Below are 13,555 nucleotides of genomic sequence, written 5' to 3'. Positions count from 1 at the left end.
ATCCATGTCCATACATATATCTAATAGTACCCGCAATTAAGATCATCATAAATACGAACTAGGTAACTGAATGTGTAGTCACATATGTTTGGTTTGAGGTGATGAAATGGAGAAGAAATGAAACGGAAGAATGAATTGAACTGACAACGGAATAAAACTGATCATTACGATTCATTTTCTTGTTTGGTTAATCTATGGAATGGAATTAATTATAACTTTATGTTGTTTAGTAGGAAAAAAAGTGCATGAATGAATATAAATAATAAAAATATTTCAATCTCAAAATAAAAAATAGAAAACTACGAAAATAAATTTGCAATAGTGGTGGTGGTGGCGGCGGCGGCACCGACAACGGCGATGGTAGAGGGGTGGTGACCAGTGGTTGTGACGATTGTAGTAGCTTGGCAGTGATGGTGGTGATGGCACTAGTGGCGTTTTCTCATTCTCTCACAATAACTCATGTCATTACTACATACCAAACACTATCATATTTTCTTTCTAATCCTATTAAACTAATCTTTATATTTCCCTTTATCACCATTTTTTATATTTAGTTGTGATAATTTTAATTTCAGTGTTATTTGAAGCAAAAAAATGTATGAATTATTCATAAAGATTCAAAGCTAAAAAGTAAAATATATGTATTTTTCACTTTTCAAGTGAAGTAAACTAATGTTTTTGAATAAAAACATTAAATATTTAAGTTATGTTACCGAAATACTCCATCTCACTTATGCCCGACCTCTTCAAAGTCATGGAAATGGGGTGTTTTTGAGGTGTAAGAGTCAGATATGAACTTATTCCATTCTAAATGTTCCAAAAGAATTTGAACTTTTTGCATTATTATGTTTTATTCTTATTTTTTTTTTATTGAAAACTTTTAACAAATTATTAGAAAATATCCCACCCATATATTGCCTAACTAACCACAGATGTAAATCATTTAAAACACAAAAATACCAGACTAGACCCGCTACATTTCATCCACTTAACTTTTCACAACCATCACTACTTTAATTCATGCTTCTACTTTCTTCTCCAACCAATTGAATAAGACACATGCTACAATTCATTTATCACACACAACATTTGCATATATATAAACACATCCAAAAACAGTACTCTCATTACATTACCAAAACATGTTCTTCCCACACATCACATGCCTCTTGCCTTTGCTTGCTCTCTTTACACCATCTTTATCTTTTTCCTTCACTTTTAATGGCTTCAAACACCAAAACCGCATATCCGCCAACGGGGCAGCCGATATCCTCCCCTCGGGCATTCTAAAACTCACCGACGCAAACCCGAGTGTGATCGGTCATGGGTTCTACCCGAACCCAATCCGTTTTAAAAATTCTAACACGAAAACACCTCTTTCTTTCTCTACATCATTTGTTTTCGCCATCACGCCCGAATATACAAAGCTAGGTGGTCATGGGCTTGCTTTCACCATATGCCCATCTAAAGAGTTAACCGGGGCTCAACCGAATCAATATCTTGGGCTCCTTAACATTACAAACAACGGTAACACGTCTAACCATTTATTTGCTATAGAGTTTGACACTGTTAAAGATTTGGAATTTGGTGATCCTGATGGCAACCATGTTGGTATTAATATCAACTCCATGATGTCCAAGAATTCGACAAAAGCCGGGTTCTTTGATAATGATTCAAAAGAACATGATATTAATTTAAAAAGTGGGAAAAAGATTCAAGCTTGGGTGTATTATGATGCTTTAAAGCCTCAACTTAATGTCACACTTTCACCAAACTCAGAGAAACCGAGTACACCGATCTTGTCGATTCCATTGGACCTCTCGGGTGTTTTTCAAGATTACATGTATGTCGGGTTTTCAGCCTCAACGGGTGTGTTAGCAAGTTCTCATTATGTATTTGGTTGGAGCTTTAACATGAGTGGACAGGCTCAATCTTTTGATCTTGATCACTTGCCTCCAATACCCGGGACTAAAAAGAAACACACCCGGTTAATTATTAGTGTGTCGGTAGCCGTTTGTTTAGCTCTTTCTATCGTGGTCGTCGTCGTTCTTGTTTTCGTGATCAAGAAGTTGAATAATGTGGATGAGATTGAAGATTGGGAGCTTGATGTTGGCCCTCATAGATATTCATACAAAGAGTTGAAAAGGGCGACAAAGGGGTTTAAAAAGGAGGAATTACTCGGGTTTGGTGGATTCGGGAGCGTTTACAAAGGGGTTTTACCTAAATCTAAAACCCCGGTTGCAGTAAAGCGAATTTCGAATGAGTCAGAACAAGGAATGAGGACGTTCGTGTCAGAGATATCAACCATTGGTCGGCTTCGTCATAGAAATTTGGTTCAATTGTTAGGTTGGTGTAGAAAGAAAAGAGAGTTGTTGCTTGTGTATGATTACATGGCTAATGGTAGCTTAGACAAGTACATTTATGATAATCCTAAGGTTATATTAACTTGGGAGCAAAGATTCAAGATCATAAAAGATGTCGCGCGTGGGTTATTGTATTTGCACGAAGAATGGGAGCAAACCGTGCTTCATAGAGACATCAAAGCGGGCAACGTGTTGTTAGATTCGGAACTAAATGGCCGGCTAGGTGATTTTGGGTTGGCTAAGTTGTGTGAGCACGGGTCAAACTCGAGCACAACTAAAGTTGTGGGTACATTAGGCTACTTGGCTCCTGAGTTGACTCGAACTGGTAAGCCCACCACGAACTCCGATGTGTTTGCTTTTGGTGCCTTGTTATTAGAGGTGGTTTGTGGGAGGAGGCCAACCGAGCCGAAGGCGTTGCCAGAGGAACTCATATTGGTTGACTGGGTTTGGGACAAGTGGACCAAAGAGGAAGTTATTGAAGTGGTTGATTCAAAGCTGAATGGTGAGTTTGATGAAGTGGAGGTTTTGATGGTGATTAAGTTAGGATTAATGTGTTCTAGTAACTCGCCAACAGCTCGACCGTCTATGAGACAAGTGGTTAGGTACTTGGACGGAGAGATCCCCTTGCCCGAAAGTATAGCGCCACCGTGTGAGAGTGGCGGGAAGGGTGGTAGCCACAGGTGGGAGTTTGAGGATTATGTGCATTCGTATCCGTCTTCGTCATTTTTAGAAAATGTAAGTAATTGGTCAACTGGAATTGAGGATATTGATGTTGAAGCAGGTTTTACTACACCTTCCTCAATTGATAGCAAGTTAAGATGTTAGATTTTATTTTCCCCAACTTTTTGGGCATGTTTTGTTTTGATTTTCTTTTGTTTTTGCCTAGTTATGGTTATGTAAATGTAACTACTAATTTTTATGTTAAAATCAACAAATCAGTGACTTGGGTGTTTAAAACTAAAAAAATGGCACCATATTAGGCTAAGGGGTGTGGGGGGCTCTAATGGGGGCTCCAGTGGGGGCTCCAGCCAATAATATTATGACGTGTGGCAGAGAGAGAAACTGGATAAGGGGGGTGTTGGAGCCCCCGTTGGAGCCCCTGGCCCTGGTGTGGAGGGGCTCCAGCGGATTTTTTTTTAAGGTTTTTAAGGTTTTTTTTTTATTAATTCTGAGCTCAACGGCTCTTTTGGGCATCCACACCAGCTTTTTCTCTCTCTTCTCCCGCGACCACACTCACGCCTGCCTGGGGGCTCGCGCTCGCGCCCCGGTTCGCGCCCCGGTGGTGTGGGGTTAGCGCCTGGGGGCGCGAGCGGAGAGGCTCTCGCGCCCAGGTTAGCGCCCCACACCCCTCAGCCTTAATGTTACAACTTGATCATAAAATGTTGATATGATGAAAAGAATCAGCATGAGTACCATTTTGAATTTTGATCATGTGCATAGGGCATGACATGACCATCCAGCTCAGCAACCATTTTCTTTTGGTGGTCAAGTCAGATACCTCAACAACAAGAACAAAAATAAGTCAATCTAAGCATTTAGCACAACATCTAAGATCATGCCTGTCTAGTTGGTCTGCCAATGCTCTTATATGAGAAGCAATTCCCTGTTCAAAGTAACAACTACATGTTTTCCATACAAACAACAAAAATATTGGCATGTGCTCATATTTCAAAAGGATAACAACACTTACGCTGGTTGTTGTGGATGGGCTTTAAACCCCAAGTTGAAGCGCCACGTTACTGCTACGTAGACAATGATTATTTAATCTAAAAGTCCCGTCGTGGTTTAAAGCCCCCTTACCACTTATGTAATTGTTATTGAAGACAACCCCACCATTTACCCCCATGCTGCCCGTTAACACACTAGCGGCTCCTCCCTTACCGCCCCGGCATGGTGTGCGGGGCTTTAAAAAGCCATGACATGTCACTTTGCCACCCACGTTGAAGCCCACAACTACCCGCCTTATTACCTTCGGGATAACTTAATTACCTAATACATCATATCCAAATTCCAAAAGTTCATGAGCTAGATGGTGTTATAAGATTAAAAAGGCAAAAACAAAAAGAAAAACTCTTAACCTTTTTTAGTTGGTGTTAACAATCTATGAATAAGGTAGTGTTCACGTTGAAATAAAAGTCAAATGGGTAGCAAGTTGCGCCGCTAGCCATTTTAAGATAGCAAAATTAAGTCGCTTCATAATAACATTCATTGATCATGGGGCCATAACATATTCATGACCCGTTAGATAATGACGCATAAAAACAAACCTAGATGTGTTCCGGCTAGCAGGACAACATGGATTCCTAGCGCTAGATGTTGCTTGAATCATATCACTCTGCAGTTGTAATGAATTATTAACATAGTCACATAGACATAATAATTAGAACTTATAAACAAAATACAGTGATGAATTTGAGACCTTAACTATCTCAATCTCTGCTATGCTTAGAGATGTTCAAAACGGTTTGGGATTAGGAACCGGAACCGGTTTCTAACCGGTTCCTATAATCAAAATCCCCTTTTAAACCGGTTCCAGGGTCGAACCGGTTAGGGAACCGAACCGGTTCTCCCACCCTCGGACCCCTAACCTATGGAACCGGTTCTTACCGGTTCCTATACTGTAACCGGTTCCAACCGGTTACAGTGTAAAATTTTTTTTTTTTTTCGTTTTTCGTTTGCGATTTGGATTCTAAACTACGATTCGTATTTGTATAGCATGAAAAATAAACAAAACAATTAACATAAAATTCATTTTATTTACTTTAAGAAGTTCAAAAAAAAAAAGGTTACATGTTTTAAAATCTTCAAAAACAAACTAACAAAACATTAAACTTATAAATATAAAGTTGTGACATATTATTTCTAGAAAAGCCTTCTTGTTCGTCGTAATTATTGAGCGGCGACTTCTTCCTCGGAATTACTTGTAGAAATGCCTTCTTGTTCGTCGTGCACTCGAACATCAAGTGGTGTTTCATCTTCGAGAGTGGTTACGTGTTGAATACGATCGATTGAGTCCAAGTGATCCTTTAAGCAAATGCACATCTCCACCGACTCCGAATTTAGTCTTGTTCTTCTCACCGATATTACCCTGCCACTAAGAGAAAAAGCGGATTCCGAAGCTACCGTAGAAGCTTGGACGGTTAGTAAATCACGGGCCATGGTGGCAAGAATCGGAAACTGGGTTTCCTTTACCTTCCACCAAGCCAAAACATCAAAAGTGCCATATTCCTCTTCGGATAAACCGGTAGAGTAATCATATGCACTATACCTTCCTAGTTCGCTTGAAAGGGTGTTACCCTTTGTTTTTTAGCCGTTACGTTGCGAACGGTGTTCATAAGGCTAATCATGGGATCTCGTACTCTAGTATCACTTGAACTTGATGAAGACCCCCCCGGCGTAGGCATGTGTATGTTTGACCCATATTTATTTAAATAAAAGTCATACATAAATTTAAAATTCAAGTTAAAATAATTTTTTGCCTCTGTTGAAAAGTTTGGGTCAACTTCATGCATATCTAAGCCTGAAAAAATTTCGTCTATAACACATTCAACCCCCGTAACATTTAACATTGGGTTTAAAGCGGCGGCGCAAGTAAAAATCGGTGGCAATTCAAGAAAGTATTTTTTTAATTTAAACTTCATTGGTAATATGATGTTTGAAAACATTGGACTTTTATTTTCAAATTCTTTAAGATTGTTAACGATTAAAAATAACTCCGAAAGAACCAAGGGACTTGTCGGATAATACGTTCCCGATAATTTCGTAGTTGATGTTTTAAAAACTTCAAGAAAAGTCGATAAGTCATTGATAATTTCCCATTTCTCATTTGAAAAGGGGATTGCCAAATCATCCTCGGCAAGACTAGAATGAAACATTTGTAAAGTTTCTCTTTGTTTCAAAGCACTTTGTAACATTATGCAAGTGGAATTCCATCGATGAGGTACATCCCAATTAGCTCCCAAAGCTTTTCTTCCCGTATCTTTACAAAATTTTCTATATTCCATTTGTCTTTTTTTACTTTTCTTAAAAACTTCATGTAACATTATTCTAAAATCGTTTATAACCGATGTAACCTCATCCGAAGCAAGTCCGTCTTGCACGATTAAATTAATGATATGTGCAACACACCTTGAGTGAAAAAATACACCATTGCAAATCGGCGTATATTTTAATTTTAATTTATCAACCGCCGATGTATTATTCGACGCGTTATCAAATGCCATTGAAAATATTTTATTTTCTAGTTTATAAGTTTTTATAACATAATCTAAAATTTCAAACAAATTATCTCCCGTATGTGGATACTCAAAGAGTTCGAAAGCAATGGTGCGTTTCATCATTTCCCACGATGACGGGTCTACCCAATGAGCGGTGACACAAAGATAAGATTCGGGTAGACCATGTGGAGCCGACCAAACATCACTAGTTAAGTTTATTCCCGTATTTATATTTTCAAAATATGCAATTAGTACCTCTTTGGCCTTCTTCCACAATTTTAAACAATAACGTTTAAGAGTATGACGACTTACGTGAGTGTATTGTGGTTGAAGCGTATCTCGAATCATGGCGGTTAAGCGAGGGTTGTCGAAGTGGCTAAACGGCAAAGCTTCTTGAATCACAAACTTCGCCATACGATCTTGAACTCGATCAATTTGGTATGTAAATATTCCGCCTTCACTATCCATTTGCGTTTGTTGCGAATCGACGTTCTTTTTCAACGCCTTGCAATACGGTTTTTCGATGTGTTTCTTCAAATTTGAATTCGAAATTGGGTTTAAATAAATCCCACAAAACTTGCATCGAACCTTCATTGAATGGTCACTCAATTCAACCAAATCCCAATTGCACCAAATCTCTTGATTACGATTATGAGGTACAATACGAACGAAACTTGGTTCGGCGATGGAACCTTGACCAACCGATGATTGTGAGGCAGCCATAACAACAAATATGAATATAGAATAAGAGAAAACAAGAGATTAGAGAACTCAAAACGTTGTAATAGCGTTTTTTTGTATTTTTTTGCGTTCGGGTTTGCGTTTTGAGTGTTGTGATGAACCCATGACACCAAATACCTATTTATACTAGTAGTGGGGTGATTGGGGGAGCCAAAAAACGGCCATTTTTGACCCAACGGTCAAAAAACGGCCATAAAACCAGGTTCCAACGGCTAGAATGGTTATAATGGCTAGAACCGGTTCCTAACCGGTTCCAACCGGTTCGGTTCCAGAACCGGTTCCGGTTCGGTTCCGGTTCCTACCCGGCCCAACTCGAAAATTCAAGAACCGGTCCCGGATCATCGGGTTGAATCAGATAGGGTCCAGTTCCTACAAAAAACGGGTAGGAACCGGTTCGGTTCCGGTTCAGGTCCACCGGTTCGGTTCCAGGAACCGGTTTGAATGATCATCCCTAGCTATGCTCTTCAATCATCCCTACTCCTATCACCAATACAATGGTGGGCTGGAGCCCAGGTTGGGCCTTTTACTGGGCCTAAATATTCTACATTTCTTCCCACTAGCCCAATAAAGTGATAAACAAGCTCACCCTATATTTCTTAATGATCGATAGAAAAGGAAAAAGAAAACTAAGATAGTAATGTGTTAAACGAAGAGGAAGCGACAAGCGAGTAAGGTGACCATCGAAATTCCAATCAAAATAAAATCGGATATCAGGTTAGTTTCGAGAATTGGAATTGTGACGATTTTTCTTTTTTGCTAAATATGAAGTTTTAAAATGTTGAGAGGTTAAGGATACGATGAAGCAAACAATATGTCATGTCAGTTCATTGGTGTGTTCTATTTGGTCACTCGTGCCTCCTACTTCTAACGCTAATGTTATTGATTGTAAGTGTGTGTCTTGTGGCAAAAGGCTTACAACAACAACCGGGTGTTGACTGTCTAGAAACATTTAGGCCAATTGCTAAATCCACTACCATCCGAGTGGTTCTTTCCCTTTTTGCTGCATGACAATGGCATCTTCGAGTTTTCGACATCTAGTTGCTCAAAATGCCTTTCAATATAGTACCATCAATGTTCAATACAATAAAAATTTACACACACAATAACGTTCTATTTAATATCTTTGAATAGATGGATTAAAAAGTTAAAAACGAAATCTTATTATCACTCAAGTCAAGAAAAAATTAAATTTATTTTGAATATACTCTTTTTCAACCTTGCTATTTAATATCTTCTGGAAACAAAAATATAAATTTCCTGCTGAAGAACTGTAGCACGAATTACGCCATTAATTTGCAAGAAAAATGTTATCCAAAAGCTTTGAGATGAACACGAATTTAATAATATTTTTAACAAAAAGTGACCACATGTGTGCTCACTTATTGATCGCAGATTTCTTAAAATATCTCTACAAAGCCGATAGTAGGGGCCTGACCTGTTAGCTAGGGTTGTTTGGTAATTTTGTGTTAAATCTTTAAGAAACATGACCGGTATATTTCTAAAACTTACCAATTAAGATGTAGCTTTTCAGTATATTTCTAAAACTTACCAATTAAAAGTTTTCATGAACCATTAAGAGATGACTTTTTAATGAACTAAATGCACCGTACCGTGACCGATTTAGAGATAGTCTATTGATATAATCATTTAGATGAGCTATCAAACATACCAGATTTGGAAATTATATGCACGCACGCATAACATACATAGACAAGTACCCATTTATGCACATCATAACGGCTGCATAGAAGTCGACACCATCCAAGATAAAATTGCCTTTACTTTTGCATTATTTTATGAGTTTTAAGTTTCTAGCCGATCTACGTTATTCATGCTCTTTGTGCTCTAACACTAACAAATATGTTTATTTCCTTAATAAACGTAACGAACAAATAATATAGGTAGAAATCATCATATTATACTCTAGTCTATAGTTTATACAATTCAATGTTCATTTTACCATCCAATAAAATATGAATAAAATAAAAGGTAAAAAGTAAAAACTAGAGAACAATCTTGCAACCGTCGAAATGGGGACCACTGGCATTAAACTGCCAATGTCAACGTAGGTGTCAAGTTAGATATTTACATGATCAAGTGTTTTTCTCTTGAAACAAATGTGAACATATTAATAATCAAATTTTATGACTTAAAAACATTGAAACAAACTCTTTTCTCTCTATTTTCACGAATAGCGTCACAACTACTACCATGATAAATCTTTGCTAGGATTTCAAAAGAATTAACAAATATATCATGTGACAAACATGAAGTCCCGAAGATCGTTCTAGATACCTCAAGCAAAATATCAGAAATTTCCCCACGCAACTCCATCTCCCTATAAGTCGGTGGCTTAACTTGTTTTTCTCTTCGAGTTGTGTCAAGTCCTTTCAAAACTCATTTATAACATGTGTTGGGTTACTCCTAAACGTTACCTAACCGAAAGCTCAAAGTCGTGATCATAGAATTAGAAGTGAAGTCTTAACCATTACACATCGTTAGAGGCGGAGCCTTATCTATACACATCATGTAAGTATAAGTCATTTTAAGATTGTGCCTTGAACTCTTCTTTTCTAAACCAAATAACCAAATATCTTATCTTTGATATGTCAAGTATGTATGATGTAATAAATCATTCATAAGTTTCTGCAACATTTCAAACCTCATAAACTTTGGTGTCCCTTGGAAAAAACTAAGGCATTATTAAAGCTCCTTTAATACTAGTTTTAGTATATTATATTTAGCAATCGTTGCCACTTTCCAAAATTCCATATTCTTTTCTAATCTGGTTTTATTCAAAGTTCAAAGAGTAGTTATATGTTTCAAATTTTGCATCAAATGTTTTTTATTATATTTTTAGAATATTAAAAATACAGGGACACTATACAGGTGTAAAATAATAACACTAGGCAAAAAATTTATAAAAACAAATAAAATATAAATAATCACGACGAATCTAAAAAGGTAAAATAAAGAGGAAACAGACAACTGGCTAGACTATTAAATCGAAACAAGAGTTAAAAATACAAAAGGAAAAATTCTGAACACATCCCTACTCTTTACTTTTTTATAACGACCAACTAAGTAACGTCGGATACTTCGTACGTGGCCTTCATTGGCTAAAGGTAGCCCGAGCCGGCCACTAGTCCGGACGGACGAAGCCCCTAGTGGTCCACATATTGAGGGATTCACCGGATAAAACCCGACCCCCACGCCCGCCAAATGGCACGACAGCGAAGAGCCGGTAAAACCGGGTGAGATCAGGACTCGAACTCTGGCAAACCAGGGTCATCCCTCATATCTCCCATATAAATTGGTGATAGCAATGCTTTAAAAGCCGGTATTTACTTGTATCGGATTGGACTAAAAAATGGTACAACCGGTTGAACCGGTTTATATCGAGAGGTTCAACCGGTTGAATAGTTTACCTTATAATTTCTTATAAATATAACTTTAATCCAAAAATAACTCAAAACTAAATGATTCATATAACAAAAATTAACCCAAAAGTTAATCTATATTAAAAAAATAATCCAAAAGCATCAATTTTAAAAAAATAGTCATAAAGTTTACACGTTTGAATGTTAATTGTTGAGTTGAAAGTGATTTTGTAAAAATATGGGCCGCAAATATCAAAAAATTATCGGGCTTAAAACCGGTTTGCCGGTAAAAACCGATATTTTAGACAAAAACCGCCGATATGATATACTAGCAAACCGGTCAAAAATACCGGACTCAAAATACCGGCTTACTGTGCGAAATCCGGTTTAAAACCGGTTTTTAAAACACTGGGTGATAGTAAGGTTTGAACCCCCTATCTCTCACTTGTAAAATGAGTACTCTATCATTGAGCCACATCCAATTTATATTTCCCTGCTCTTTACTATACAACCCCAAATATATTTCATATTAAATTAGTAATTAAAAATATATAAATAAAATGGCACAACTTCTATAATCATAAATTCTTATAAATTTTTCTAGTAAATTTGTTGGCTTTTAAATCTTGCCTCGCAATTTGAATCAGATTCTTCTTCAGTCACACTTTGGTTGTTTATGTGTTTATCGCAACTTCAAGCTCATGTTAATAAACGAATAGTTTAGATCAGGGCTGGCTCCAAGAATAGGAAATAAAATGGGCCGAAGGTGAAATATATATTATAGGCCTTAAGTAAAATGAGTATTTTGTTGGGTTTAAACAATTTAATTTTTAAATTGTCTTACTTGGTTATGATTTGGGTTGTGTAAAAAAACTATTGTATAAAAATAAGCTTAAACACGTCTTAAATAACACTAGAACCCATGGGTCATAGCCTCTTGATTGGGAGTCTTACGCCTTTGTCATCAGACCAAACTAGTTGTTATGTAATTAAGTGTAAACATTAAACATACATATTGTTTTTCATAATAATAATAATAATAAAACGGGACTAGCGGAATGTTGGGTTGTGGGCCGTTGACTCCCCCCCCCCCCAGGGCAGGCCTCAGTTTGGATAATTATTTTGCATGTATTGTAGCTTCAAAACGAACAACTTCAACAAAATAACATGTAAATAGAAGTTGTGTCACACCTAGAAAAATCTCACATCGTTTTGTTTCACAGGAGATATGTTGGGGGCATAAGAAAGGCATTGTCTCCGGTATCACACACACGTTTTGAGTAATCCACTGATGGATGCCTATCTTGGAAATCTTCACCCGCGTAACAAAAATCTATCAACTCTTGGTATGCACGGTGGGCAATATTTGTTGACATGATGATTTTATGACACCTTATACAAATACAAATACCTTATTGCTTTGCTACGTATTGCTCGCAAGAGGGATAATGAGCCAAAAGCAATACCTCAATCAAACACCATTATCATTTTCTTGACAAAATTGTTGTCGATAAAAGGAGAACTCTATGGTAAAAGAAAATATGAAAGTTACTTGTATTCCCAACATGAGCAACTAAAGGCTATCTCTAAAAGTGTCATTTTCTACTTTCTGGATGGTTTAAAGAAAACATCCATGATGCTCAACGTATCCTCAACACAAGATTCATAAGAAGAGTCAAATTATTGTTAAATACAAAAACAAACAACATAAGGTGAATAATATATTAAACTTGTCGTAATTGTCAACAGAATGAATGCTTTCATAACAAAAGATAACGAACTAAAGAGAAAACAAATAAAATGAAAAGGATTTCCAAATTTAAAATTTTAAATAAAAAGGCAAAAGAAAAACAAAACAAATTCAAATTCCCTAAAACAAGGATAAATTATTATAAATGATAAATATAAAATATTAGGTTTAAGAAAAATATAAGTATAAAATCATAATTTAAATTGGTTTCGCTAATATAAACGAGTAAAGATGACATTTATACTATTATTCAACAATATATACAGATTCATGTTGACCATATACCACCACCATATATACATACCATATTCATGTTATACGAGTTTCATAGCTTTAGCTTTTTTTTTGTCATCATCGTTAACTATTAAGTATACAAGTAGTGCAGATGTATTTGAGTCGTATAAACCTATAAAAGTCATATATACCTATGAGGCGTTCTAGACTTCTAGGGCTACACAAGGCATGTAGTTCATCACTGAAGAACTATACAAGTCGTATAGCGCTACACGAGGAATATACTTTATCCACGAAAAACTATATGAGGCGTATAGAAGGGCCAAACTGTAGCACTGACATTTCCGTACCATTGTCGTGCACACAATCTCATACGAGTCATACATGCCCTGACAAGCTGGTGCATACAAGAAGGGGATGGTGTCCAATTATCACATTTCTATAGTTGTACATGACTTGAAATATGCAACTACTGAGATGATTCACAATAGCTTCCAAACAACAAAACAAGTGATCAAAAAAGCAATATTCCTTAAAATCAAACTAGAAAATGAAGAATAAGCACATAACATCAAGAACAATCACCAAAAAGTTAGAAGGAGCTTGGAGCCGAGTTGTATGCATGAATGAAGTCCTTGAATGATCCGAAGCTAAATAATGCGTAAAACAAGGTAGTGGACATAAGCAGAGAGAGAGAGACGTATAACGCAAGGTGGAAAAAGTGATAAGTCTGAACAAATCGTCAAATAGACTGTGCGAACACTTACATGTTTTCTAATTTAACCCTAATGCAACGAAACTCTCATCTCCATGCAGTGAATGACAACTTGCTGAACGGACCATATGGTCATTTACCCTATCCGTATGATC

The 13,555-nt window shown here is 36.8% G+C and overlaps 1 pseudogene; it reads left to right on the top strand.

The window, feature by feature from the left end:
• The first annotated feature begins 874 nt into the window (after window positions 1-874).
• LOC143558956 (L-type lectin-domain containing receptor kinase S.4 pseudogene) lies at window positions 875-3,236 on the top strand (annotated as a pseudogene).
• The last annotated feature ends 10,319 nt before the right edge of the window (window positions 3,237-13,555 follow it).

Source organism: Bidens hawaiensis, unplaced genomic scaffold, assembly GCF_021521415.1.
Source record: "Bidens hawaiensis isolate Kalapana, Puna unplaced genomic scaffold, B.hawaiensis_p1.1 tig00019676_1, whole genome shotgun sequence".
In the NCBI taxonomy this organism is placed as follows: Eukaryota; Viridiplantae; Streptophyta; class Magnoliopsida; order Asterales; family Asteraceae; genus Bidens; species Bidens hawaiensis.
The sequence above is the reverse complement of the archived record's forward strand: the minus strand, read 5'-3'. Positions and strand labels throughout refer to the sequence as shown.